This window comes from Rousettus aegyptiacus, unplaced genomic scaffold (assembly GCF_014176215.1).
Source record: "Rousettus aegyptiacus isolate mRouAeg1 unplaced genomic scaffold, mRouAeg1.p scaffold_m13_p_11, whole genome shotgun sequence".
Classification (NCBI taxonomy): Eukaryota; Metazoa; Chordata; class Mammalia; order Chiroptera; family Pteropodidae; genus Rousettus; species Rousettus aegyptiacus.
The window spans coordinates 12,667,895-12,695,026 of record NW_023416286.1 but is presented as its reverse complement, the minus strand read 5'-3'; the positions used below and the strand labels follow the sequence as shown (position 1 = coordinate 12,695,026).

Below are 27,132 nucleotides of genomic sequence, written 5' to 3'. Positions count from 1 at the left end.
GAAGAGGTCCTGAAGTCCCGTTACTGCCCCAGCAATCATAAGCAATGTTCCACTGATTCCTTCCCACTCAGCCTGACTGAGTGGGGGTGGAGAAGACTACGAGAGAACTGCAGTGTGAGTTGCAATATTTCTTCTTTAAATGCTGTCCTCCAGGTTTTAGCTGTCTTGCTTTGATATCACTGTGCTTGTGTCTGGTACCAGTTGCACTGTATGTTTCAGTACTTGTGCAAATTCCACAGAAGCTTGGTGATGTTAGCTCTGAGAGGACATGGGGGTCATAAGGCATGCTCTGGGTTGGTAAGTCAGGATCGCAGCCAGGCGTCATGACTCAGCCTCTTGCTTGGCAGTGGAGTTTGGTAAGCCCCAGCTATCGCCCCTCTGCACTCAATCTCTGCCCTGCTCTCTGCCCTGAACCTTGGAACATGTGTGAAATATGCTGTGTGGAATATGTTGATCATATAGCCACAACTCTCTGGGGTTTCAAAGAGCTAAAATCAGTCACTAAATGTCCCGTCACCCACTTCTTGCACTGAGCTCCCATTTCCTAACACAGGTTCTTTGTTTCTCATTCCTAATCTGCCTCCTTGACCCACATGAATTTACCCATCTTTGGATGCTCTGATGCACTGGTCTCCCAGACATGCTTGTGTGCAGATGGGATATTATTTGTTGAGTTGTAGATGTTCAGCATGTTGTTATTTCATGGAGTAGATCTGGGGGATCTCTCATGACATCACGTTTCTGATGTCATTCTCAAGGCTGTTTTCCCAGGTACATATTTTACTTTGTTCTTTCTTTCTTTCTTTCTTTCTTTCTTTCTTTCTTTCTTTCTTTCTTTCTTTCTTTCTTTCTTTCTTTCTCTTTCTTTCTTTCTTTCTTTCTTTCTTTCTTTCTTTCTTTCTTTCTTTCTTTCTCTTGCTCTCTCTCTCTTTCTTTTTTTTTTTGAGATACAGATACAGAAGACAATTTTTAAGTTTATACCTAAAATAAATTTAATTGGTGATATATTCAATTTGCATCTTCATATTTTTACCCAGCCACCTAGTAAATTGCCTTTTGCAACAATTATTTCTTCATTCACAAACATTGATTAAGCACACATTTCGTGACTTAATGCATGCTGAGAATAAAATAATGATGCAAAAAGTCACTAAACTAAATGACAATTTCTTATGACAAGCAAAATCTCCTAACTTAACCCCATTTGAGTACAGAGAACAAAAGACATCTTTGTCAGTTCCCAAAGATGAGTAATAGTTATTTGGAAGTTGGTCTTTATTCTGGGCACAACTGGGAGTCATTAAGAATTTCATATAAGAGCTTGTTATGACAAAAGTCTCTTGAAGTGGAGATGTAAAGAGATATAGAAATCATCCCATCTGCACAACAAAATTAAGCAGAAGTAAGTGCTTTCAATTCTGAAAAGGAGGTATTTTAGGATTTCACTCAATGATTTTAAATAGCCTATCCTTAGGTCTGCAGATGATAAATGGGTAATAATATTTTATAAAGCAAAACAAGCCAATACAATTCTAATTAGGTTTATATTTTATCTTTTAAATAAGCTAAATACATTTACATTTGATCATAATGACTCTTCTGGTCATTCTTAGTAATTTGAAGAGTAATTACCTTTTTAAAGAGTTTTATTGAGATATAATCCATGTACTCATTTAAAGTACAAAATTTAATGTTACTTTTAGTATATTCACAGCTATGTACAATCATCACTACAGTCAAATTTAGCACCTCATGCCCTTTGACTATCACCATCTTATTTCCTATTCTACTTCTTTCAGCCTTAATAGACCACTAATTCCCTGCTGAGACTGGATTTTGATATGAATCAAATCATATATATGGTATTTTGTGGCTGACTTTTTTCACTTGGCATGTTTTCAATGTTCATCCATGTTGTAACATGTATGAGTACTTTATTTCTTCTTATAGTCAAGTAACATTCCATTGTATGTATATACCATATTTTATTTATTTATTCCTCTGTTGATGGGCATTTGGATTGTTTCACCTTTTGGTTATTATGAAAAATGCTGCTATAAACTTTTATATTTGAGGTTTTGTGTGGACACCTGTTTTCATTATCTTGGCTAGTTAGAGGGAAATTACTGAGTCACATGGAAACTCTGTGTTTAATCTTTCAAGGAACTGCCAGACTGTTTTCCACAGTGTTTACACTATTTTACATCCCCACCAGCAGGGTATGAGATTCCTCCTCATCTTTATCAATACCTTTTTTCTAGTTTTTGATTCTAGCCATCCTAGGGAGTGTGAAGAGATATCTGTGTGGTTTTGATTTGCATTTTTCAGATAACTAATGATGTTGAGCATCTTTTCATGTACATAGTAGCTGTCTATATAACATTCTTGATGAAATATCTATTCAAATCCATTGCCCATTCTTAACCAGGTTATCTTTTATTATTGAATTTCAAGAGTTCTTTGTATGTTATAGATACAAATTCCTTATCAGATATGTTACTTGAAGATATTTTCTCTCCTTCTGTGGGTCAACTTTTTACTTTCTCGATGATGTCCTGTGAAGCACAAAAGTTTCTAATTTGGATGAATTCTTATTTACCTATTTTTTCATTTGTTACTTATTCCTTTGGTGTTATACCTAAGAAACTTTTGCCGATGTCATGAATATTTACCCAAGTGTTATCATATGAAAGTTTTATAGTTTTACTTCTCTCATTTAGGTCTTTGATTCATTTTTAATTAAATTTTGAATATGTACTGAGGTAAGGGTCCAACTTCATTCTTTTGCAACTGGCTATCCAGTTGCTTCTCCATGGTTTGTTGAAAATACTCTTTTTTCCCCATCAAAGGGTTTTGGCACTCTTCTCAAAAATCAGTTGACCATAGACACATGTATTGACTTATTTCTGGACTCTCAAATCTATTTTATTGATATATGTACTATTACCACACTATCTTGATTACTATTGCTTTATAGTAGTTTTAAAATCAGAAAGTGTGACTCTTCTTACCTTATTATTCTTTTTCAACATTATTTTAGCTATTATGGGTCTTTTACAATTCTATGTGAATTTTAGAACCAGCTTTTTAATCTCTGCAAAGAAACTAGCTGAGATTTTGGGAGAGATTTCATTGAATATGTAGGTCAGTGTAGAGAGTAAACTTTTAAGAATGTTAAATCTTACAATCTATGAACATGGGATGTTTTCCCATTTTTTTAGATCTTCTTTAACTTCTTTTGACAAAGTTTTAGTTTTTAGAACATGTTTTTTACTTCTTTTGTTAAATGTATTTCTAAGTCCTTTATTTCTTTTGATGCTATTGTGGCCGACATTTTTATTATGATTTAAGATTCTCAAATTGGAAATTATCAATATACAAATACATATGATATCTATTAATGCTATAATTACATTAATTAAAAACTAGATAAAGTGAAATTTATGTCTTTTAGTACCTTAAACTTAGCATTATCATCTCTCTTGCCATATCATATTGTGAACACATTCCCATGGTTCTTTTTAAAGCAAGAACTTTCAGACTGTACTGGGTTTTATGTATGTATATACTGTAGCTTGTAACCAGCATAGCAGAACTCATCTACACATATATAATTATAATCCTACTGAAAAATGAGGATTGAAGAGTAGGGAAGTATATTAAAATACTTACCACTATTTTTTATATTTGCAATTTTAGTATACTTAGTTTTTGACTAATATGGAAAGCATGTCCACAAATTATTTCAGTTTTCCAAATCAAGATATTCTATTAGTCCCTTATATAGTACAAGAAAAAGGATAAATCTAGCTACTTTGGAGAATTAAGGCTCAAATTACTTCCTTAGACAAGGCCATAACCAGACTAATTACTTACATTCGTTGAAAAAGTGAGATGGAAACAACAACAACAACAAAAAAGCAAGTGGACTGTATTGGAAAACTGGGTCTATGATTCTGAAAATTAAGATTTCATTATGGATGATGGGGAAAAATGTGAGAAGGAAGGTGGCAATACCACAACTTTACTTCCAGAGCTCTTAGTAGAAGAAGGGTAGGATTGGTTCTCCTGACAATGCCTTACTCATTGGCCTTCCTCTGCTCTATTTCTACAAAGACAATTTAAAGAGAAACAAAAACGTGTTAAGGAAAATATAGGCTAATCATGGATGTAAATATACTGACTTTATATTTGTGTCTACATGGCACTAAATAAATAATAAATGAAAATAGCCAAATTGTTGCCTAGAATCCTCTGCTTGACAATTGGATTTGAAAGCAAGAAGTTCAGTTTCCAGCTTTATATGTCTTTATTGGTTAATTTGTAAAATGAGAAAATAGCACCTTACTACTCCTGACCAAGGAGTTCAATTTTTATTATGATTAAAAAAAATTTTTTTGTTGTGAAGTTTAAGGAACTACATGTGCATGATTTTCTTTTCATCATATGAAGATAACAAAATGAGACACAGGCCAAAATTACATTGCAACCCAATCTAATGTATTAATGTGACAAAACAAAGACTATATTTGTCAGAGTGGGAGTGACAGCCACAATCCGGAAAAATGTCATAGAAAAAAGGAAAAGGAGTGTCATAACAGCCAGTTTTGTTACTTACCAATTACATATTTTCCTGGAAAAGAAGAAATCTTAGTCCATGGGCTTGGATCATTAGATCGCATGGGTAAAGCTCACCCAGTGGTGGAGATAAATGAATAGAGGTATGTTAGCTAGATGTCTCTGACATCATGACTAAAATTTTACTTTTTAATACTAGTGAGGCCTTCCATTGTACTTTTATTCATGGAACAAGTGCACTACTAATGTTGAATCATATGTTTGGTTATGTGATAGCTATAACCATGGAAATAAGAAGTAGGCATCTCGATTATAGAAAACAAGTTCCTAATTTAAGTAACTTGAGGGTGCGAGAGATGGGATATTTGATGACTTAAGTTATTCATCACCAAATAAATAAATAATCACAGATACTCTCTACTTGGGCTTAGATCTGATTCTGAAATTTATAAAATGTATATGTTAACAAAATCTCTGCATACTCCAATGTTTGACTTTAAATACCAACATAAGTTAGTGGTGCTAAAGATTAGAAGTCAAGAAATATGACATAAGCAGATAAATAGCTTAAGTTATGGACAGAATGAAAGGAAATGACCGAACAACCTAAAAAGCCACAGCCAGAATGATGGTGGAAAAGCAAGAGAGATATAAGAAAGAAAAACATTTTTAGGAGAAAACGGCTTATATTGACAAGAACTTCAAGAGGTCAAATAATATAAAGGTATAATTTCTTTGAGAACAGCAAAAATGGACAAGAATAGAGTAGGTTAGAGCAAGTTAAAAATAAAATTTATAAGGTAGAAGAACAATATTCTGTAAGGTGCAGCAAAAACTGAAAAAGTTTCAGACTTCAAACTTCCTGGTCTCAAGATACATTGGATGTGGAGAAGAACCACACTGCCATGAAAGAACTACATAGGTAGATGATTTCCTCAGATGAGAACCAAGTATTCAAGGAATATAAAATTAGTGGAAAATATTTTCAAAGCAGAGATGATTATTTACAACTTATTTCTTTGCAATAAAATAAGTTAAGGCATAGGTGTTCCAGAGTTTAAAATAGAAGGGTTCAGGGGAGAAATCACAAAATAGATGACTGGAGAAAATAACATGAAGATTAGTTAACTGTATAAAAAAGGTATCAAACAAGGTGGTTCTGGTGTGTTTAAGTTCCTGCTGGATTTGGGAAGAGATTGGGAGCATTAATTATATTAATCTCCTTTCTGGAAAAAAAATCAGCCTTATTCTTGGATAATTGTTTCTGAAGGGACCTTAGCTTAGGTGAGCCAAAAATCACTATACCATTTAATTTTTTCCTAACCAGGAAATTGTTTATTTACTGTTTCTTTTTGTATTTTCTGTTTCTTTATCTCTAAAATACTACTCCATAAGGGCAGGAGCTTTATTCATTTTGTTTACTCTTATATTTCTCATGCTTATAACAGTGCTTATGATATTAAGGTACACCTAACACTTAATTTTGAAATATTTCTTCATATTGCCAAGTTCACTTAAAATGTATGTAAACCCAATGGTGTCCTAAAAATTATAAATTTTAAATAAAATTTAGCAAAGAAATAAAAAAAAGAATCTAGTTGAAGGCTTACTTTTATCAGGAGCCTTTCATACATATTTTTATTTAATTCATAAAGGTTGTTAATAAATAAGTTTTGTAGGTTAAGGAAATAGAGATTGAGAAAAGTTTAGTATGTTGTCCTGTTTTAAATGACAAATTTGTGGAATAAGACAGATTTTAACATAGGGGCTTCACTTCGAAGAGAAACATTTTTTTTTTTTTTTAAGAAAAGGAAGGAGGAGGAAGGAGATGGGGAAGAGGAAGAAGGGGAGGAGAAAGAAGAGAGGAGAAAAGTTAGATAGAAAAAAAATTAATACTTCTTGTGACAAACATTTACCTCACAAATTTTATAAGAATTAGATATGATAAACTCCATCTCTTTCTCACTGAAAACTGATTATGGTCATGTTTTTGTGATTTTTCCAAGTGATTTATAGCTAAAAGGTAGGGCAGCTGGGATTTGAACTAGGGTATTTTAAATTTCAATGCCCATGCTCTTCTGATTATATCAGTTTTTGACAGTGAGAGAAAAGAAAAGCAGAACGTATTTAGTTATCATTTAAAATCCAAACTTATTTTGCAGAATACTATATTTGGGCTGATTCTTAAGTCATGAGAAATTGAGCAACATAATGTTCCATCTTTTTCACAAGTCCCCATGTTTCAGTGAGCTGAGTTAAGTAGTTTGCATTCACATGTTCATATTATATTCAAAATAAAATTATGAGGAAATTATTATTAAAAAACTATTATTCTTTACACATATAATTACCTTCCTGGGTAATTGCTTCCTGGCACATTGGAGAACCTATCAGAGAACTATTATATAAACAGAAACAAAAAGACTTTTTCCCTTTGCTTTCTGTCTCTACAGATTCAATGTGTAGTGACCACATGATTCTAAACAAAGTCCCTCTGAAATTAACCCCAGAAGATATCTATGTGAAGAAAAATTGAGTATAATGACATTAAGTGCATTTTTTATTAAAGATATATTTGCATTATTGTATTTTCAATTAATAAAAGCAGAGTAATTTTAATGGGCTGTGCCTGCGTACTCCAACTTTTCACATCTATTCTGTCTTCCTGAGCTTCCATGCTGTTTCATTGACTCACGTGATCATCTACAATAATCATTATAGACTCTCATAAAGTTTTGTGTCATCTGGTTTTTGGATAAGTGATGCATATAATAGCATTAAATAAAAAATCCAAAGCTACAGAATCTAACATTAGTATTGTGTGCAGAAAGAGAAGGGGAGGGAGAGGGAGAGAGAGAAATAATTGCATCAACATAAAGGCTGATTTTATTGTCATGACATGATGTTTCATGAAGGTTTATCGAATAAATTTGATCTGAGAAAATTTAACAATGCTGCTTTTGCTTCATTTTTAAAGCATCATATTTTAAATATTTTCATTAAGAAATTTTTGATGCTTAACCATTTCCTTACTCTAAAATAAAATAAATATTCTATTCATGCTATACCCTATATGGGATGATTTCAGCTATCGAACAGAATTGGCTATTGGTTTATTGGAAGAGAATAAACAGGGGCACAAATGCTCTTTGTCTAGTCTTCTCTGCATTTGTCCTTCATCTTCTCATGTCACAGTTTTAGAAGTAAATATGCCTTTTTCTCATACCAGAATGCTCTCTTGACCTGATTTGAGTAGAGATATAATAGCAATTATCTCAGTATTAACTCTTCTAATACAGTTTATTGCAATAGCAATCTATTTATTTCCAATCTTTCACTCCCTGTCAGGAAGCAGGTGAAAGCTCTGAGAGAATTGTTTTACATAAAAGACAGACACAATATTATGTGTCCATGTCCATAACCTTTGTGAGTATGGGAGGAAAAATTGTGACTTCCAATCAGGGAGAGAGTGCTATAGGGACTTCAAACTGATTTGGACTTTCAAACATACATTTGAGTGCTAGTTTGTGCTCTCAGTCATGTACACTTGTGTCATAAGCAGGGAATAATCACAGTCTGGCTTCCAGTTCAGATAAAATTATCAAAGGTAATTTTTTCCAGTGGGAAAAAGTTTGGCAATGGCAAAAATTTGTGTATTAGTATCATGAAATTTCCTATGAGATATTAATACTAAATATAATAATAGAAACTACAAAATTTGAGTCAGGCACTGCAGATCTTTTAAAAATACTCACTCTAAATTTCTCCAGATAATATGTTATTACTCCCATTTGTAAAGCTGGTGAAACTGAGGGTCTTCCAACATCAAACAGTCAGTAGAACCATGCCAGGATTCTAATTCTTTGTTTCATGTAACAGCCTCTTGAGTGTTATAGAATACTACATACTCTATACTGTTAAAAATAAACTGTCTACCATTTTTCTTTTACATATTGCATGTTTTGAACTTCTCAATCCTGCTCTCTTCTGTCCATGGTTGCTAATGGAAATCTAATTGCTAATGGGAATTTAAATATGAGAATGCTGCTCATGAAAGGAACCTCAGAAATGTCTAAAGGAGATGATCCTTTTCCCCCAATAAATTTAGTGGAGACACACTATTCTGGGTTATAAAACTAATTCAAAGAATCTCACCTGATAGGTGCAAATCAGTATCAATCTTTTTTTTCCCTCAAAGTATGGAGAATTTTGTAAAACTATATAGCTATTAACTTTCTGTTTATTTTCTGGTATTATAAAACTATCTTTTAATGTGCAGTTTGCATACCATTCTCTAAACATCGGAAACTGTTGCTTTGACCCATAAAGAAGTAACCTATTATCTTTAATAATTCTGTCCTAATTGATTATTTTACCTAATACATCACTGTGTAGTAATAGTTTAATCAATATACTCTGAAATGCACAGATTTTATAAAAATTACTTCTCAAAACAATAGAGAATAATTGGCACTTCTGTCTTGTACCAACATGTATGAAAATGTAAATCATTTTTAATAATTTCTTTTTCAGAGGAATATTTGAGGTTTGTGTCTCATTTAAATTAACAGTATACTGTAGCTTAGCTATAGAATTTCAAGTTATAAGGCATCTTTAAAATCATTTACTCTAGCAGTTGAATTTCAACTAAGCTTTTTGTGAAATGAAAATATAATTATAAGATTACACAGTAAGTTAGAGATGGAAGCAACGCTGGAATCTAGGTTTTCTGATTCCTAAGGCAAAATCTTAAGTCCTATCTAAATGACTAGCTTTGAGGAATTATCATACTGAATGGCTCCTACCACTGATTAAATACTATATTTTAGGAATTCCTGTGTAAACCTCTCATTCTACACAAGAGTTGATTTGGGTTGCTTACTTACTGTGATCCCGTCATAGGCTGATACCTCACAACTATAACGAATTTGTGTTTAGAGACTATGCTGTAGTATGACAGACATAATATTTATACCAAATTATAGTCAGAAAGTTTAAGAAGGAATTTGTATAATGTAATAATTCATACTATTTCATCTCCTTGTAGAATTTGTTCTGGGTACTCGTAACCCCTAGTTACCACACTAAAAAGTTTACCACAATCTGGGGCTTCTTTATCACAATTTTGATGGTAATTGTTTATTTTGGCTAATCTAAAACAGTATAAAAAATCAGAAGGCATTAGGATTACACCAGAATCCATCATTTAGGCTTTATTGTATCTTAACTTCACCAAGAGCTAGTTACTTTAGCAATAAAATGGAGTTAATTGTAACACGATTTACTGAATTAAGAGATCAATTAAAGTCAAGGGATTGAAAGTTCTTTGAGGTTCAAAAATGTGGTAAACAAACATAAGTTGATGATGCTCTTGCCTGAACTCAATTTACAGATGCCACAGAAGTAAGAGACATTGAAGAATGCCTGAATACATGTCTGTCCATCTGTCCATCAATTCGTCTGTCCATCCATCTCTCTCTCTCTCTCTCTCTCTCTCTCTCTCTCTCTCTCTCTCACACACACACACACACACACACACACACACACACACACACATACACACACACACATTCACTCACACTGATAGATCCTTGGAGAAAAAAACGTATTTATTTTCAGGGGAAGGTTTGGTGACCAAATGGTAGCCCAGGACATTAAAGAAAGGACATGGACTAAAGAATAGATTGCTGGGTGTCTGTCATTAAAAGAAATGCTACCTATGATCCCCTATAAGCATAAGAATGAATGTTAGGCAGTAGTCAGAAATAACAAACTAAGTCTACATATAGCAACATAGATTGACTTTTTAAAAATAACATTGAGTAAAAATATATATACATAGCAAAATATTATTGATGTATTCATAATGTATGCTCACAAAAATAATGTTGCATATTGCACACACATATTTATGATCAATTGAGTTTCTATGGGAATAAGAGGAATGCCATGTGGATGAGTAAAAAAAAAAAATGAAATAGAATGAGCCTTAAACTTCCCTACTGTAATATTTCATGAGCAAAGGAATATTGCTATCGTTAATCCACCAATTTGATGAAGAAAAAGAAAGGAGGTGCAGGAAAATGGAGAGAAGAAAAATATAGGACTTGAGTGTAGTGTCACATGCAAATGTGATACAAAGCATTACAAAGTAGAAGCCTCATAATCTTTGTTCTCTGCACCTCTTTCAACAATAGAACAAGAAAAAGTTTTGGCAAGCATATGGAAATAGATACCATCGCACAATGATGTTTCTGATGAGACACCGACACACAGGTAGAGCCTTAATGCTGGGATCCAAATATGCTGAATCAGAAAGTTAGATCGGTCTCAAGAATAATGCTCGAAGCAGTGGATTTCCATCAAGCCAAGTTTACTCTTTACACTTTTGTTGGGTCACATAGCTCCAAAGGTGTCTTTTATACCAGGAAATTAATAGATAATTTGCGTAGCCAGAAGTATTGTTCTAACAGAGAACTCGATATCTGCTGTGTGTGCAACCTTAGACACTTCCAACATTTCCAAAGCGTGACAGTGATTAGGGGAAAACTGGCTGTCTACATGGTGGCAATTTGTACGAAGTGGGTTCTGGCTGCCATGGTTTGAAAGGAAGCGTCCATCCTGAAGAGACCTCAAACCATTGTGATCAACAATGTGGTATGGTGTTTCTATACTGTAGTTCTTTTGTGCCATAAAGAAGATAGAGAAAAATTATAAAATTTAAAGAGAATTTACAGCACATGCAAAGAAAACATTTTGTTGTAACTGCCTACTTAAACAAAAGTCCATTGGACGATTCAGTGCTAGAATTCTAGGTGTATGCTCTGAAGTCTAAGCTGGCACTCTAACACTGAAGAAGAAGGGATTGCAGTTCTTACCTGTCATACATGTAATACATTTTTGATTTGGGCAAGTTCTTTACCCCAGTGTTCTTGATTGCAGTGAAATTCTAAGTCAGTCCGATACGAATGTAACCATGTTGATGGTGCGACCAGTTTTCTATGTCAAAGAGCTGGTGGGAATCACTGTATAGAGACCCATGATCTCTCTTTTTTTTTTTTTGACTGCATAAGATGATACTAACACATTGGCATATTAGGTAGATTTTAGTAGTGGCCATTTAACAGATGTCCTATAAATTGTTTCTTTGCCGAGCCGAAAGAAAAGCCAATGTGACTTGCGGGTAGAGTCATCAGCAAAAGTGATGAGAAAACTTTCTGGTAAGAATGTTCTTATAATCTGTGTCCTCAACAACTCGTTCCTAATGAGCAAAAACAATGTTTTAGAATGCCTATGGAAATTTAAACAGTTCTCCAAAGATGTTTCTGATGAGACACTGACACACTGGTGGATCCAAACATGCTTAATCAGAAATTTAGATCACTCTGAGGAAAATGCTCGTGGCAAACCTGTCCATGTGTTTGGGACTAAATGTGTGTGATAGACAGATGTGGTTGTGTGATATTCAGCTGCATGTAAATATGTGAATGCCCTTGTGTGGTGTGTGACTCCATGAATGTTTCTATGAGAGTTCTATGAAATTCACATTTGTTTAATGATGTGGAAGCATTGATCATCCACTTTGTGTGAGTATGGAAAAGAAATACACCTGATCAGATCCCAACTTCCACACACCCGAGCCTAGATTTATTAGATGGAGTTTCGTGTGCTGTCTCCGAACAACCATCAGTTTACCTGCAGCCTGTTCAGGCCACCATACAGGACAGGACCAGAATCCCCTGTACTCAAAAGTGTCTTAGATGCTCAACATCGGAAACCAAGAGAGGTCCTGTACTTCTTTGGCCATAGCTTGGTCCATGGCCCAGGTGGCTGAGAAGTAGACTGGCTGTGGTGTCTTCCAGAGGCTTTCTTCTGTAGTGACTGGGGAAAGTTTCATTAACTTCAAAGTTGCCTCGGCCTTCACCCTTCATTTTTACATCACGTATAGAATTCCTAGTCACCTTTTAAATGGGTGTGGGAGGTGACCTGCATTTCCACTGGTCGGGCAAATCATATGTGAATTCAAGAGATCTCAACAGTGGGCCCAGAGATCTTGCCACATACAGCAGTCACCAATGGATACTCTGGCACCTTTGTTTCTCACCCACACCCATTCTCATTTGAAGTCTGAAAATAGTTCACCTAATGATCCATTCAGCAGGGTTTTCCTCGCAGAAAGCCTTACATCCTGTTCTGTTCCTAAATGAATCCACATTGTTTCTGGGGAGCAATCATGAAAGACTTTCAGAGAGAGGGAATCACCGTGACAGGGCAAGATTATGAGAAGTTGGCCTCCGCCCAGCTCTCTCAGACACCTTATTTAGCTTGAAGCCAACAGAGAAAATTGCTCTCAAGTACCTTTAGTTCTCCACAAAGTTGTACATTGTTCTCCAAGGCTGAACTATTCTAAACAGATTGAGAAAGTGGCCTGAGTGTGCCTCTGTCAGCCGCGTCTCAGCCTTCTTTTCTTTTCCCTAATACTCCCGCCCCTATTCCAAGAGGGATTACCCTGCATTTCTTCTGGCTATAGAGGATTTGACTTCCCAGGAAGAGCTGAACACACCCTTTTGGAGTCCTTCTTGTTTTCAAAAAGCAGAATGAACTCAATGTACTTGGCCTCAGGAAATAGCAAGGCACCCGGACTCCCGCTCCATTTCAAATGACACTTAGGTGACTCCAATTGTGCCCGCTCTGTAACAGGATGGAAAATGATCCCCGCTCATCCAAAAGAGTCCCAGTGTGTCGAGAAATCTGTCATCAGAAGACTGCCAGACTAGGGCTTGGAGCCTATAAACCAGCTCCAGTCTGTCCATTGAACTCAATGAAATCTCAGAGGCTATCTGGCTTAACTCCCTTACCAACATGACAGGTGAACTACCATCTACTACAACATCTATCAACTGTGTGATCCTTGGCACCCGCTGCCTATTGTATCACTTTCATCCCAGCGTTGAACCTTTCTTCACACATGTTGTTCTCCACCTATGGTGTTTCATCAGTGATCCACCCTGTCATATGTCTAAGGCTCTGAATTGGCTTTGTGTATTTGTTTGTCAATGTCTTGCTTTCCTTTTCAATTCTACTCGGGAACTAAATCATAATGGCTCTGACCCTGGCAGTCGGATGGAGTTCCCTTACATTTATGGTGAGGAGAACTGCTTGAAAGGGCTAGTGTCAAAATGAATGGGTGAATTTAGGAGCTCCGTAGCGGCCCAGGCCTGAATTCCAGGTGGAAAGGAGCTCTGAAATTCCCAAAGCTGTAAGGCAACCACTCTTCTCCAGACTAAACAGCGGTGGCAGGACTAGCCAATTGCCCAAAGCGAACAGCTTATGGCATCTTGGCAGATAGAATGCAGAAGTGACCACGATTAGGGAGGCCAAGGAGTTCAAAGTGTGACAGTGGAGGCAGGCCTCGCAGCAGGCCAGCAGCTATTGGGTGAACCATGGCACAGGACAGTGAAGGAGTCCTGAGCCTTGGTTCTCCTGGGGACTTCAGGAGATGGGGTTTGTTGAGAGTGGGAAGCCAATACCTCTAGTCTGCCCTTTGCTGATGCTGTGAGGGTGGTTGCGCGATACATTGGTGGTGGGTCAGGGAGGTTTCTGCTAGTGATAGAGGCCCTGCTTTACACAGCAGTCCTGACCTGCCGTTTTCAGTTCAGGACACACAAATGCCACACTGCAGTGTAATTGTTATCGGAGAGTGGGGTCCTCCCCTGGTACATTGTCTAGGTTCTTGATGTCTTAAAGAATTGAGCAAGACACCAAAATACAGTAGAAAAGAAAAGTTTTATTAAAAAGGAAAGTACACATCCAGACATGGAAGCCAGCCTGAGCAAAGAAGCATGGCTCAAAGTGCTTGTTAACAAAGACTTCAGGGTTATTGTCCCTTTTTTGCTGTGGGTGGTTACTTTTCTTAGAGGAGTGGGTTCCCTTGATTGACAACTAAGTTTGACAGGACTCAGCAATTCGTCATTTTGCTTTCTATGCATGTTTGTTCCCAGAATTCAATTCGTTATAATGATATTAATGAACTTTCAGGCATATGCATATTATAATGATGGTAGACTCAGTTTAGCTGAAGGTTGTTGGGGGTCTTCATTGTCCAAGTGCAAGTGACTGGCTTAAAGTGGCACCTAAATCTTTGTTTACTGGTTTCCTTGTGTGAGTTCAAAAATATGCCTTGCCTAACTGTAGGTGGTTTAGGGCAGATCCCTTCTAAGATAGGATGACCTCAGTGTCTTTGCAGGCAGACTTGAAAGCCCCTAACTAACTTTCCTGCCTACCTCTTTTCTAAGAGCCATGAACCACCTTATCATTTGTACGGATGTTGAGGGACGGGAGGTGTCTTCTTCCGTATCTACTTCTCACAGGGGTTTCATGGAGCTCTTACCCTCTTCAATGATTGTATGAGCTGATTCAAATACATTTTCAGTGTCAACCCTTTAACAGATGTCCTATACTGTGTTTCTTTGCCAGCCAGAAGGAATGCCAATGTGACTTGTGTGCAGTGTCACTGGGAAAGAAATGAGAAATGTTTCTTGTGAGAATACTCTCATAATCGGTGTCCTCCATAGCACATTCCAGAAATGAACAAAAACAATATTTTGGAATTCCTAAGGAAATTGAAACCCTTTCCTAAGATAATTCTGATGAGACACCGACACTCCGATGATGCCTTTAAGTGTGGATCCAAATATGCTTTACCAGGAACTTAGATCACTGTGATAAAAAATGCTGGTGGCAGTGCCTTTAAATTGAGTTGCTTCCATGATGCACACTTCTCTTTCGTCATCGTGCTCTGAACACATTCTATGGACAAAGTGATCATAGATAACCTGAATTGCCTGCATTATTGTTGTAAGAGGCCACTTGACAACTGCAGTATGTGAAGCAAATGGGAAAGCATCCACATCTAAAATTGAGGAAGCCATTAGGTGAAACTAGCAGGTTCCAAGGTTGTAATTTGTATGAAGTGGGTACAAGCTGTCATGTTTTGGAAGACGCTGCATATTCTGAACTAAGGCCCTTGTGGCAAACCGTGTGACATGCCATTTCAATACTGTGGTTCATTCATTGCCATAAAGAGGAACAGAAATCTAAACACTTCTAAGAAAAACCGCAGCACTTCCAAAGGAAACATTTTCTTAATATTTGCATTTTTTAATCCAGAAGTCCGTTCAATAATTCAGTGCTAAAATTGCTGTCTGCTGTGAAGTCCAAGGATGCACTCTGACAATGAAGAGGAAAAGATTGGAAATCATACCTGTCATGCTTATCATACATTTTTGATTTGCACAAGTGTGTTACCCTACTGTTCTTGACTCTGGCGGAGTTCTCAGTCTGATACGAATGTAGCTGTGTTGATGATGCAGCCAGTTTTCAGTGCTGAAGGGCTGTGGGAATCACTGTATAAAGATCTATGATCTCGAACTTTCCCTCTGCATAAAATGGATGAGATGATGCTGATACAGTGGTAGCTTCCTATCAGTTTATAGTAGCAGCTCCCCAACACATGTCCTTTGTAGTTTTTTGGACAACAAGCAAAACAATTGGCCAATAGGACTTGAGTGTCGTGTCACATGTGAATGTGATCTAAAGCTATATGAAGTAGAACTCTCGTAATCTGTGTACTCTGCAGCCCTTTCCACAATTGAACAAGAAAAAAGTTTTTGAAAGCATATGGAAATAGACACCATCGCACAATGATGTTTCTGATGAGACACTGATGCACAGGTGGAGCCTTAAAGCTGGGATCCAAATATGTTGAATCAGAAAGTTAGATCAGTCTCACGAATATTACTTGAGGTAGTGGCTTTCCATCGAGCCAAGTTTATTCTTTACACTTCTGTTCAATCACATAGCTCCAAAGGCACCCTTTACGCCGGGGTATTAATAGATAATTTGCGTCACCAGAAGTACGGTTCTAACAGAGGACTTGATATTTGCTGTATGTGAGGCAATCTTGGACACTTCCAACATTTCCAAAGTGTGACAGCTATTAGGAAATATCTGGCCGTCTGTATGGTGGCAATTTGTACGAAGTGGGTTCTGGCTGCCATGGTTTGAAAGAAAGTATCCATCCTTAAGAGACCTCATGCCTTTTTGATCAACACTGTGGTATGGTGTTTCAGTTCTGTGGGTCTTTTGTTGCTGCTAAGAGGACAGGAAAAAAGTATATAAATTATAGAAAGTTCGCAGCACATGCAAAGGAAACATTTTGTTATAACTGCCTACTTAATCAGAAGTCCATTCGACGGTTTGGTGCTAGATTTGGTGTATGCTGTGAGGTCTAAATTGACACTCTAACAATTAAGAGGAAGGGATTACAGTGCTTACCTGTCATTTGTGTAATGCACTTTTGATTTGGGCAAGTTCTTTAGCCCAGTGTTCTTGACTGCAGTGCAGTTCTAAGTCACTCCGATAGGAATGTGGCTGTATTGATGGTACGACTGGTTTTCACCGCTGAAGAGCTGGTGGGAATCACTGTATAGAAATCCATGATCTTGAACTTACCTTCCTCAATGACTGCATGGGCAGATTCCAACACATTGGCAAATTGGGGCATTTTCAGTAGTGGCCATTTATGCTGTGTTTCTGTGCCAGCTGGAAGAAATGCCAATGTGACTTGCATGCAGCGTCACTGGGAAAGTAATGAGAAATGTTTCTGGTGAGAATACTCTCATAATCAGTGTCCTCCACCAGTAGAATAGAAACCACAGTAGGTACTCCTTAATTTTTTTAAGTCAATGGCAACTCTCTATGACTCCTGGCAGCCAAAAACAAAAACAAAACAAAAAACAAAAAACAAACAAGAAGTATCTTGTAACTTTTTAGACAAAATACTAAAAAAGAGATTTTAAAAATTCAATTTACACTTATTTACAAACAAATGTGGGAAATTATTGTATATTATCATGAAAATGTGAATAATATTCATATTCATATATATTTCCTTTTAATTTGAATATAATGCATTTTAAAGACTTGTTAGTTTAACATCTCAATGTTATCATTACCTAATTGTACAACCCTCACAGTAAAATTATTCACCAAGTACTTTGTCTTTTGTTCACTGGGCCTTCCCTTTCTCTCTCTCTGTATCACCCCAGAGTTGATTCCCTGAATAGGCTAAGTAGGTACCTTTACATATTTTTCTCTCCCCAAAGGTCTGAATTCTAGATCTCCATATCTTTGTTCTCCTGCTTTACAGTTTAAAAAGTACTTTTACACACAGTCCATTTTATCTTCAACAAAAAATAACAGTAGACATTTTCACCATGATTTTGGGGGCTATTGTACAGCAGTTTCTTGAGGTCAAATACCACGACCATCAAGGCTGAAATAAAGGTATCATTTAGTGCTCTTTCAAGGTCTCATGTGACATAAATATGGAGTTGGCAATTTTGAGAGTGATGTTCAATTCCGTTGACTTTGAAAAGACACAGTATTTATTCCATTTGGTCATTTACTTAAAAAATCCCTCATACTTTGAAAATAACTCTTAAAACATCTGTAAAGTTGTTGAAAGGGCAGGTATTTTTAGCTGATTATTTAGCTAAGGAAATTGAGGCACAGGGATGTTAAGTGATTTTCTCCATGATCTCACAGCTGATGACTGGATAATCAGGGATTTAACCCAGGCCATCTGACATTCTAGTAGCAGCCACTTAAAATATATAACACTGTTTCTCTCTTTGCCTCAAGTCTTTAAGTTTTAATCGATTTATGCTGCCTTTTACTTTTATTAATATTTGAACCACCCTTTAAATTTTAATATTAATATGTTTCTGTGAAAAAATGATCTAATAAAGTTATAGAGAGGAAGGAAAGAAGTAAAGAGAAAATGATGTTTACTAAGGGACGAACATGGTACCAATTTCACAAGTTTACTTAAAATTTTCCCTACTTTTTCTTATCAGAATCTGATCTCAAACAGAAAGAGATAAGCTCATTTTTACCTTAAATAATAAATAGCTGATAACAATAAAAGTTTTACTTCTGCTTCTCAGAGGTATACTTTAACAGATGAAATTCTTTTTTTTTTCCCTATTTTTCAATTACAGTTAATATCTAACATTATTTTATATTAGTTTCTGGTGTACAGCACAGTGGTCAGACATCCACATAATTTACAAAGTGACCTCCCTCATCAGTCCAGTGCCCACTTGGCACCACACATAATTATAACAATAGTACTGACTATATTTCCTATGTTATACTTTACATCCCTGTGACTATTTTGTAACTACCAATTTATACTTCTTAAACTTTTCATCTTTTTCATCCAGCCCCCTAACCATTCCTCTCATCTGGAAACCATCAACGTGTTCTATCTATGAACTTGTTTAACAGATGAATTCTTTAAAAAAAGAAAAAGAAAAAGACTTTCACACAGTGGAATTCCATGCTATAGCAAATATTGGAGAATGTTTGAAAGATGAAGAAATTGAAGGGAAGGAAAGAATGTCTGTGCTGAAAACATACCCGATAGCCTTGTATTCATTTTTATGTTTTATATTTGATGGTTTGTGTCATTATCAGTCTGTAGGCTAACCCCAAACACCATTCATCTCACCTTCATACCTTGCAAGTGTGTGAAGTTATATAACACTGAATAAAAAATAGTGATCCTAATCTCAACTAATCTAATTGCTTTATTTAAAACTAATCTTAAAAACACAATCTTTTCTTGAATTATAAATGTTATCTAGTCGAGATTTTTGCAAGCTAAATTAATTAGAAGCTGAAAGCATTTGAATAACTGAAGAGGAACAACAACAGTTGTTCTCAAGCCTGGCTGCTTATTATTTTTTCCAGAGTATAACATTTATTTTTTTGTGGGGGAGGGGGTCTGGCTAGCTGTACCTTTAAAGATCTCAGGTCAGTCTAATGTGCAACTATGGTTGACAAACACTAATCTAGACATTTCATACAATAGTACTTTAGAACCCAAATTAGCTGGATGATGGCCAAAATAATTTCTTCCCTGTGTTAAGTATAAACCACTCACATTCATTAAGGTTTAACATTGAATTTATAGATAAGTTACGAGTTGACATACAGGATTTTAGTTACTAAAACTTTATCAAAAATAATTTTATATGCTAAATCTTAAATTTGTTACTTTATCAATAAAATCTCATTTTACTTTGTCAATAAGATCTCAAAGAAGTTAAATTAGTCCTGTCTGAATAAGCGGCAAAGATTCTTAAAGCTATGAAAGGAAAACAAATCATTTTTTTTGGTTTTACTAACACATTATTGAAGAAATATTACAATTTAACTCATAATTTGGAAGAAGTCAAGAACATCGAACACTGCTAAAACAAAATAAAAAAATAAGTGTATTGATATTTTTGAATTTATCAGATTTTCAAACCAGATGTTCATGAATATAATAAATAAAATATAAACCTTCTGATCACTAGCACAAAATCAACAAAGCACTTAATTGAGAATGTAATGATTGGAAAATGTTAGATTTCTGATTGGTAGAAATATATGTGTTAGGCTCTCCAAAAACTCAGTAGTGGCAAGAGAGACCTAATTCTGATATAAAATTATACAGAAGATTGAAGCTTTGAGAGCCTTAGGAAAAAGTGCCATGTTTTGTTAAAGTCTGTCAACCCTAAAGGTAAGTCTGGACAAAATCAGACAAGTATCCAAAATATTAGGACCTGTATTTTATAAAATTCAGAATAAAAATCAATGTTTTTTGACTAAAGTAACAGAGTTATAGAAAAGAACGTAGTTCAAGAAAGGAACTCTCAAAATTTAATTTCAATGGTAAATTACAGAATATTTCAATAAAGTAAAAAGGAAAGAACTTAAGTCAATAAAATAATTTTTCTAGAGAGCTCTGAATTTAGAGGAGAGATACATAACTAAGAAAGAAAACGTGTACAAAGACCAGAGCCCAAAGTGGATAGTTGTTTGTAAAAAACTGTAAAAGTAGCCCCAAAAGGCTTTATTATTATTATTTTTATGCCTACAGCACCTGATCTTCCTAGGTGTTCTCCCATCCAAGTACTAACCAGGCCTGATCCTGCTTAACTTCCAAGATCAGACAGGATCAGGCATGTTCAGGGTAGCATGGCCATAGACAAGACTTTATTATTTATTTTCACAAAAGAAGTAGATTAGAAAAGAAAAATGTCAAAGATAAAGCTCAAGGATTGACAGAAACCTGGTAACTAACTTGTTCACAGCTTTGTGGAAATGATTATTCAGCTACTTTAGTCCTTGGACCCAATCCATGTTATCCTTATTAAAAAGTCAATGAATGACTTTGTACTCAAGGGCACAGAATTTCTTTGTTTATAAGATTCCCCTCATCATGTTATACTTACAAAATATTCATGAATAACTATTTATTGAAATCCACATGTTTTTTGATATCTACAAGTTTCTTTTTCCTATCAGTATAGTCATTCAATCAACTACACAGTCATTCATTAAGTTAAGTTAACCAGACATGAATCTTGGTAATCATTTCTTCCTCTTTTATTTGCTCAAAAATAATTAAATTTAATAATGAGACCTAGAATCCCATCTGTAGTGAATATCGAATGATTGGAATGAAGCTGGAACAGATAGTAGAAAAATAAAGTTTCCCCCCAATGGTAGTCACTGTACAATTAGATTATGTTAATTTAAAAAGATCTAAAAATAGTTTGCTTTTAAAATATTCTGAAGAGATTGATTATAAGACTAATAATCAGGATCCTAGTCTACACAATGTGACCTCAGTGTCTTAGTAAACTTCAGTTTTGACATAAGCAAAATAATAATGCATGATTTACTGATTTACAGAAAGTTTAGTGAGTAAAAATATAGAAGTACTTGAGAAATTACATTTATTTAGCTTAGAAGAGAGAATTTTTCTTTATACTTTTATTTGTACTTTATTGAACGCTTCTTGTAAATTAGGACTTTTCTGTGTCTCTTTCCTCTGATATGACTCATTATTTTTTCAGACTAAAAAACATGATTTCTAGTTTTCAAAAGATATGTTGTAAGATATTTCTATAAATTCAGAGCAAACATTTAAAACAAGAAAAATCAATGGTCAAAAGTATACAATGACATAACTGGAATAAAAAGACTGAATTCTAAAATGAAATACAGACAGAGCCAAGACTAGAATACAAGTATCTGATGCTTGGCATAAATTATGTATGTATATGAGACTCTATTCGGTAAGTTCTTAAATTAATGAATTTATTGCATTTTAATTGTTAGAACTGCAGTTGACAATTATAGAAATAAAGCTATTAATTCTTACATAATTAATGATTTATTCCTCTCCTCAATGAACTTTCTCTTCTGTAAGCTTATATTTCTCTGTTTACTAAAGGTTTTGAGTTTTATGCCAGGACAGAAACATAAAAACATTAAATTGGTATATATGATATTATGATTCTTCCCAACACTCAGTTTAAAGTGTGCACAGTTTTCATGAAAACTGAGAATGATTTGAATGAAGTTCCTTTTCTCCCCACACCCCCTACTCACCATAGGGATCTAGCTTTTGTCCATATAAGATTAAAAGGTGGCAAACTGGGTACCTATATTTTTTTCTTAATGTGGTTGATGTTTAAATTATGTCTAAACAGCTCCTCTTGGTTTAGTATTTATAAAAATTGTCCTCAAAACTGGCTGCTTTAAAATGCACTTGGCAGTTAAAAAACGTGTTCCAAACACTTTTATTTAAATGCCTGCTTAATAACAGGAAGCCACATCTCTATAAATCCCAGGACTGGTATAAAATCTGTATTGGGGCATTGAAAAGACTGTAATAAATACCATTGAAATATAGGGAAATATAATTCTAATTCTCAAAACATCAAGTTATATTTTCAAGAAAGTCATCAAGCTTCAATAAAAATAAATACAAAAATTCCAAAAACCTAAGAATGTTATAGAAAAATTATCTGAAACCAAAGATGGAAAAAGCCATAGAAAAAGATACATTGTATTCATAGAAAAATTATGAGAGAACTTCTCTTCAAAAATACTGCAAACCAGAAGACAATGGATAAAACATAACCACTGAAAGGAAAAAAGTTCATCTAGAATTTTCTATAAATAGAAAATAGTTTTCAAAAATTTAGACAAAACAAAAAATAAATCAGAGAGTATGTATCATTAATGACTCTCATTTTAAGAAATGCTAAAGAAATTTCTTCAGGCTGTGGGAAATCAGAGAAAATTTGCATTTACCAGAAGAAATGGAAAGCATAGGTAGTGATAAATAGATAAATATTACTTGGTTATTCTCTTAAACAGTTTAAAAGATAATTAAAGCAATATAACTAACAATACTTTAATTTATGGCATATGTAAAAGTAAAATTAAAGATAAAAATATCACAAAAGATGGAGGGCAAATAGAAGTATGGAATTGTTAAAATTCTAACATTAGATGTCAGAGGGTATAATTTAATTCTATTCTGAATTTTTTAACTAAGTATATTATATTATAAACTCTAGAGCAGCCAGTAAAATAAGTAAAAAAAAAAGACACATCTAAATATTTGAGATATTTAGAATATATGATGGAATAATAAACACTCAATCTAAAGGAAGACCATAGCAAGAAAGAATAGATGAAACAAAAAGAAAACAACTGAAAAGAAGGTGTAATTAAACTCAATCATATCAATAACTATATTAAAGATAAATTATCCAAATACTATAACTTAAAGGGAGATATTTTTAGAATAAATAAATAGCAAGAGCCAACTACACATTGCTTATAAGAAATAAAAATATATATTAAGACACAGGGAGTGATGCCACCAAGATGGCAAAACAGGAGACCGCAGCCTCAGTCCCACCACAAAGATCAATAATGCGCTATTCATGAATACAGTTCCGGGGAAGTTCAGAAGTTTACTTAGGAAACTTTAGCAATACATTGGACCAAAAAATATGAGAACCACACAAAAAGGAAAGGAAGGGTAACTTTGCCTGCATCATCCCATTCCTTAGAATGGCACTGCACAGCACCAAGAGGGAACTTCCCAGCTAGAGAGTTTCCCTCACCAGGAAAAGAAGAGCAGGATGAGTGACCACACCCCTCCTATCCAGCTTTTCTCAGGACACTGAACAAAAGATTTTCTTTGATTTCTCCCATCCAGAGACAGGCAAAACAGATGTATCAAGATTGCTAGGAACAATGAAGAAGAGCAGAGACTACCAATATCAACCACGTAATAGAGGTGCAGTAATACCCAGTGACCTGCTCTACGGAGGACCCCAGCAGCTTCCTCATCAAAATAAACCAATGGTCAGCACAGCCACTGATTTTCACTGGGTTTCATCTGACAAGTTTTCAAATTAACAAAGGCCAGCCACCTGAATTGCTCTTCATACCCTCTTATCCTCCAGTCCACTACCCACCTCCGACTCCACCCTCCCAGGATCCACAAGAGCAGCCAACTCAGATCTCTGGAGCCACATGATTATAAGACATCAGTCTAGATTTCCACCACTGTGTGCTCACTTGGGGCTAGCCCCTCCAGCTGTACACTGGCATGACATCAGCCTGACTCTCATCACTGTCATCTGCTGCCTTGTATACACCCATGACAAGACCCTAGTCATAGAAGTGCACCTGGAGGAATCACTGAGGACCTCAACAGCCCTTGAAATTACTGCAGACCCTCTAAGTGTTTGCCAAGGGCCACACAGTCGATATAGTGGACCCAATGACTTACCAAAGTCAGTCTATAAAGTCCAGAGGAGGTGACTGCTTCTTCAAATTACCCAAGGCTATAGGGATTATGAAGAATGAGGAAAACACAACAACACCAAAAAAACACAGTAAACTTCCAGTAACTGAGGCCAAAGAAATAGTGACACATGAATTTAAAATAATTGTTCTGAAGATTCTCAGAAATCTACAATAAAAGATGGATAACAATTAAATAAAATCAGGAAAAAATACAATAACAAAATGAGAAATTCCACAAAGAGAAATAAAATACAACATAAAACCCAACAGAAATTTTGAAGCATGAAAATGCTATGACTAAACTGAAGAATTCTCCAGAGAGCTTCAATAAAAGATTGGACAAAACAGAAAAAAAAATAATTAGTAAACTTAAAGATAGATTATTTGAAATTGTCCAATCAAAGAAGCAAAAAGAAAAATAAACTAAAAAATATAAAGAAAGTCTATATGACTTATTCACCACCATTAAAAGGAACATCTAGACATCATTGGAATCCCTGAAGAAGTGAGGGAGAAAGGAGCGGAAAGCTTACCTGAGAATGTCCCAAATTTCCGGGGAGAGATATAGACATCCAAATTCACAAAGGTAATGTCATCCCAAAATTTCAGTCCAAAAGTATCTTCTCCAAGACACATTATGTTAAAACTGTCTAAAATCAAAGACAGATAATTCTAAAAGTAACGAAAGAAAAAAAATGTCTCTCATATAAGGGAACACAAGACAGTGAATTTCTCAGTAGAAACCTTGCTGTCCAGGAGAGAGTGAGATAATATATTCAAGGTGCTGGATGAAAACTCTTCAAAAATAAAGGTGAAGTATAGTCTTTCCCAAACAAATAAAAGCTGAGGGAGTTAATCTTCTCTAAATATGCCTTAAAAGAAATGCCGAAAGGAATTCTTCAATCTGAAAGAAAAGAATGCCAGTTAGTAACAAGAAAACATGAAAATACACAACACAATTGTATAGGTAAGTATGCAGTCAAATTCAGAGTAGTCTAATATTGTAATATGGTGGCGTATTAACAACGTAACAAAAGTTAAAGGATAAAAATATTGAAATAGCTATAGCTACAATAATTTGCTAATAACTACACAATAAAAAGTTGTAAATTGATATCAAACACATAAAATGTTGGTGAGAGTGTAAAAAGAATAGTTTTTATATGTGTCAAAGTTATTTTCAGCTTAAAATATACTGTTATATCAATAAGATGTTTCAAGTAAGCTTCAGGGTATCTACAAACATAAAATGATACTAGGTAAGCATAAGATAAAGAGAAGAAAATCAAAGTGTACCACCACCGAAAAACATTGATTCACAGAGAAAGGCGGCAAGGAAAGAGGAAAGAAACAAGGGAACAGCCAGAAAACAATTCATATTTAATGTAATTGGCAGTAGTAATTTCTTACCTATTAATAATAATTATTTTAAATGTAAATTAAGTTTTCAATTAAAAAGCATACAGTTGCTGAACTGATAAAAACACAAGATCCAACTATATTCTGCCTACCAGAGTCTCACTTCAGCTTCAACGATACACATAGGCTCAAAGTGAAGGAAGGAAAAAAAGATTATCCATGAAAATTAAATCCAAAAGAGAGAAAGGACAGCTATTCTTGATAAATTCCAAAATTAGCAGAAGGAAGAAGATATCAAAGATGAGAGCAGAAATAAATGAAACATAAAAAAAATTAAGAAGTCAATGAAACTAAGAATTATTTTGTAAAGATAAACAGAATTGACAAAACTTTACCTAGGTTCACCAGAAAGAAAAGAGAGAACTGAAATAAATTAAGCCAAAAATGAAAAATGAGATATTATAACTGATACCATAGAAATAGAAAGGATCACAAGATACCATGAAGAATTATATGTCAACAAACTGAACAACCTAGAAGAAATGGATGCATTCCTAGAAATATACAGCCTACCAAGTCTGACTTATGAAGAAATAAAAGATCTGAACAGACCAATAATAAGTAAGTATTAAATAAATACATGTTAAAACATCCTAACACGCTTTCCTCAACTGCCAGTAAGGTGCTTGGTCCTTCCAAGGAAGCTAAGGTCACATTGGAGTGAGGCCCTCATTTCATCTGATGACTAGTTCTGAGCCTGGCAGCACTCACTCTGGACCTACCAATATCATAGGCTTTGTCTCAGAGCTCAGCTGCATCTCATCCTGCCTTTATCTCAACTCAGCCCTCATCCTGCATGACCACGATGAGGAGATGGTCAGAGTATAAGACCAAAATCCTCATTAAAACAGCTGGTGTAAATGTTGAACCTATCTGGGCAGAATTTGTTTACAAAAACTGTAGCCGATGTCAATATTGGGAGTCTTACCTGCAATGTAGAGACTGGTGGACCTGCCTCAGGAGCCAGGATGGTACCAGCAGGTGGTCCTGCCCCCTCTACCACTGTTGTCCCAGCTGAGGAGAAGAAAGTGAAAGCATAGAAAGAAGAATCTGAAGAGTCCGATGATGACATGGGCTGTGGTCTTTTTGACTAAACCTCTTTTGTAGCATGTTCAATAAAAAGCTAAACTGTGAAAAAAAAATCTCAACGAAGATAAGCCCAGGATCAGATGGCTCTCTGAATTAATTCTACCAAATATTTAAAGATGAATCAACACTAATTCTTCTCAAACTGTTTCAAAAAATAAAAGAGGGCAGAACATTCTAAAACCCATTTTACAAAGCCAGCATTACCCTGCTACTAAACCCATATAAGAATACAAGGAAAAAAAAAAAAAAACTAAAGGTCACTATTCCCAATGAATATAGATGCAAACAGTTTTTAAAAAAATTTTAGCA

At 35.1% G+C, this 27,132-nt stretch overlaps 1 pseudogene; it reads right to left on the bottom strand.

Moving 5' to 3' along the window:
* Positions 1-20,563: 20,563 nt before the first annotated feature.
* Positions 20,564-20,682, bottom strand: LOC118609582 (annotated as a pseudogene).
* Between the last annotated feature and the right edge of the window lie 6,450 nt (positions 20,683-27,132).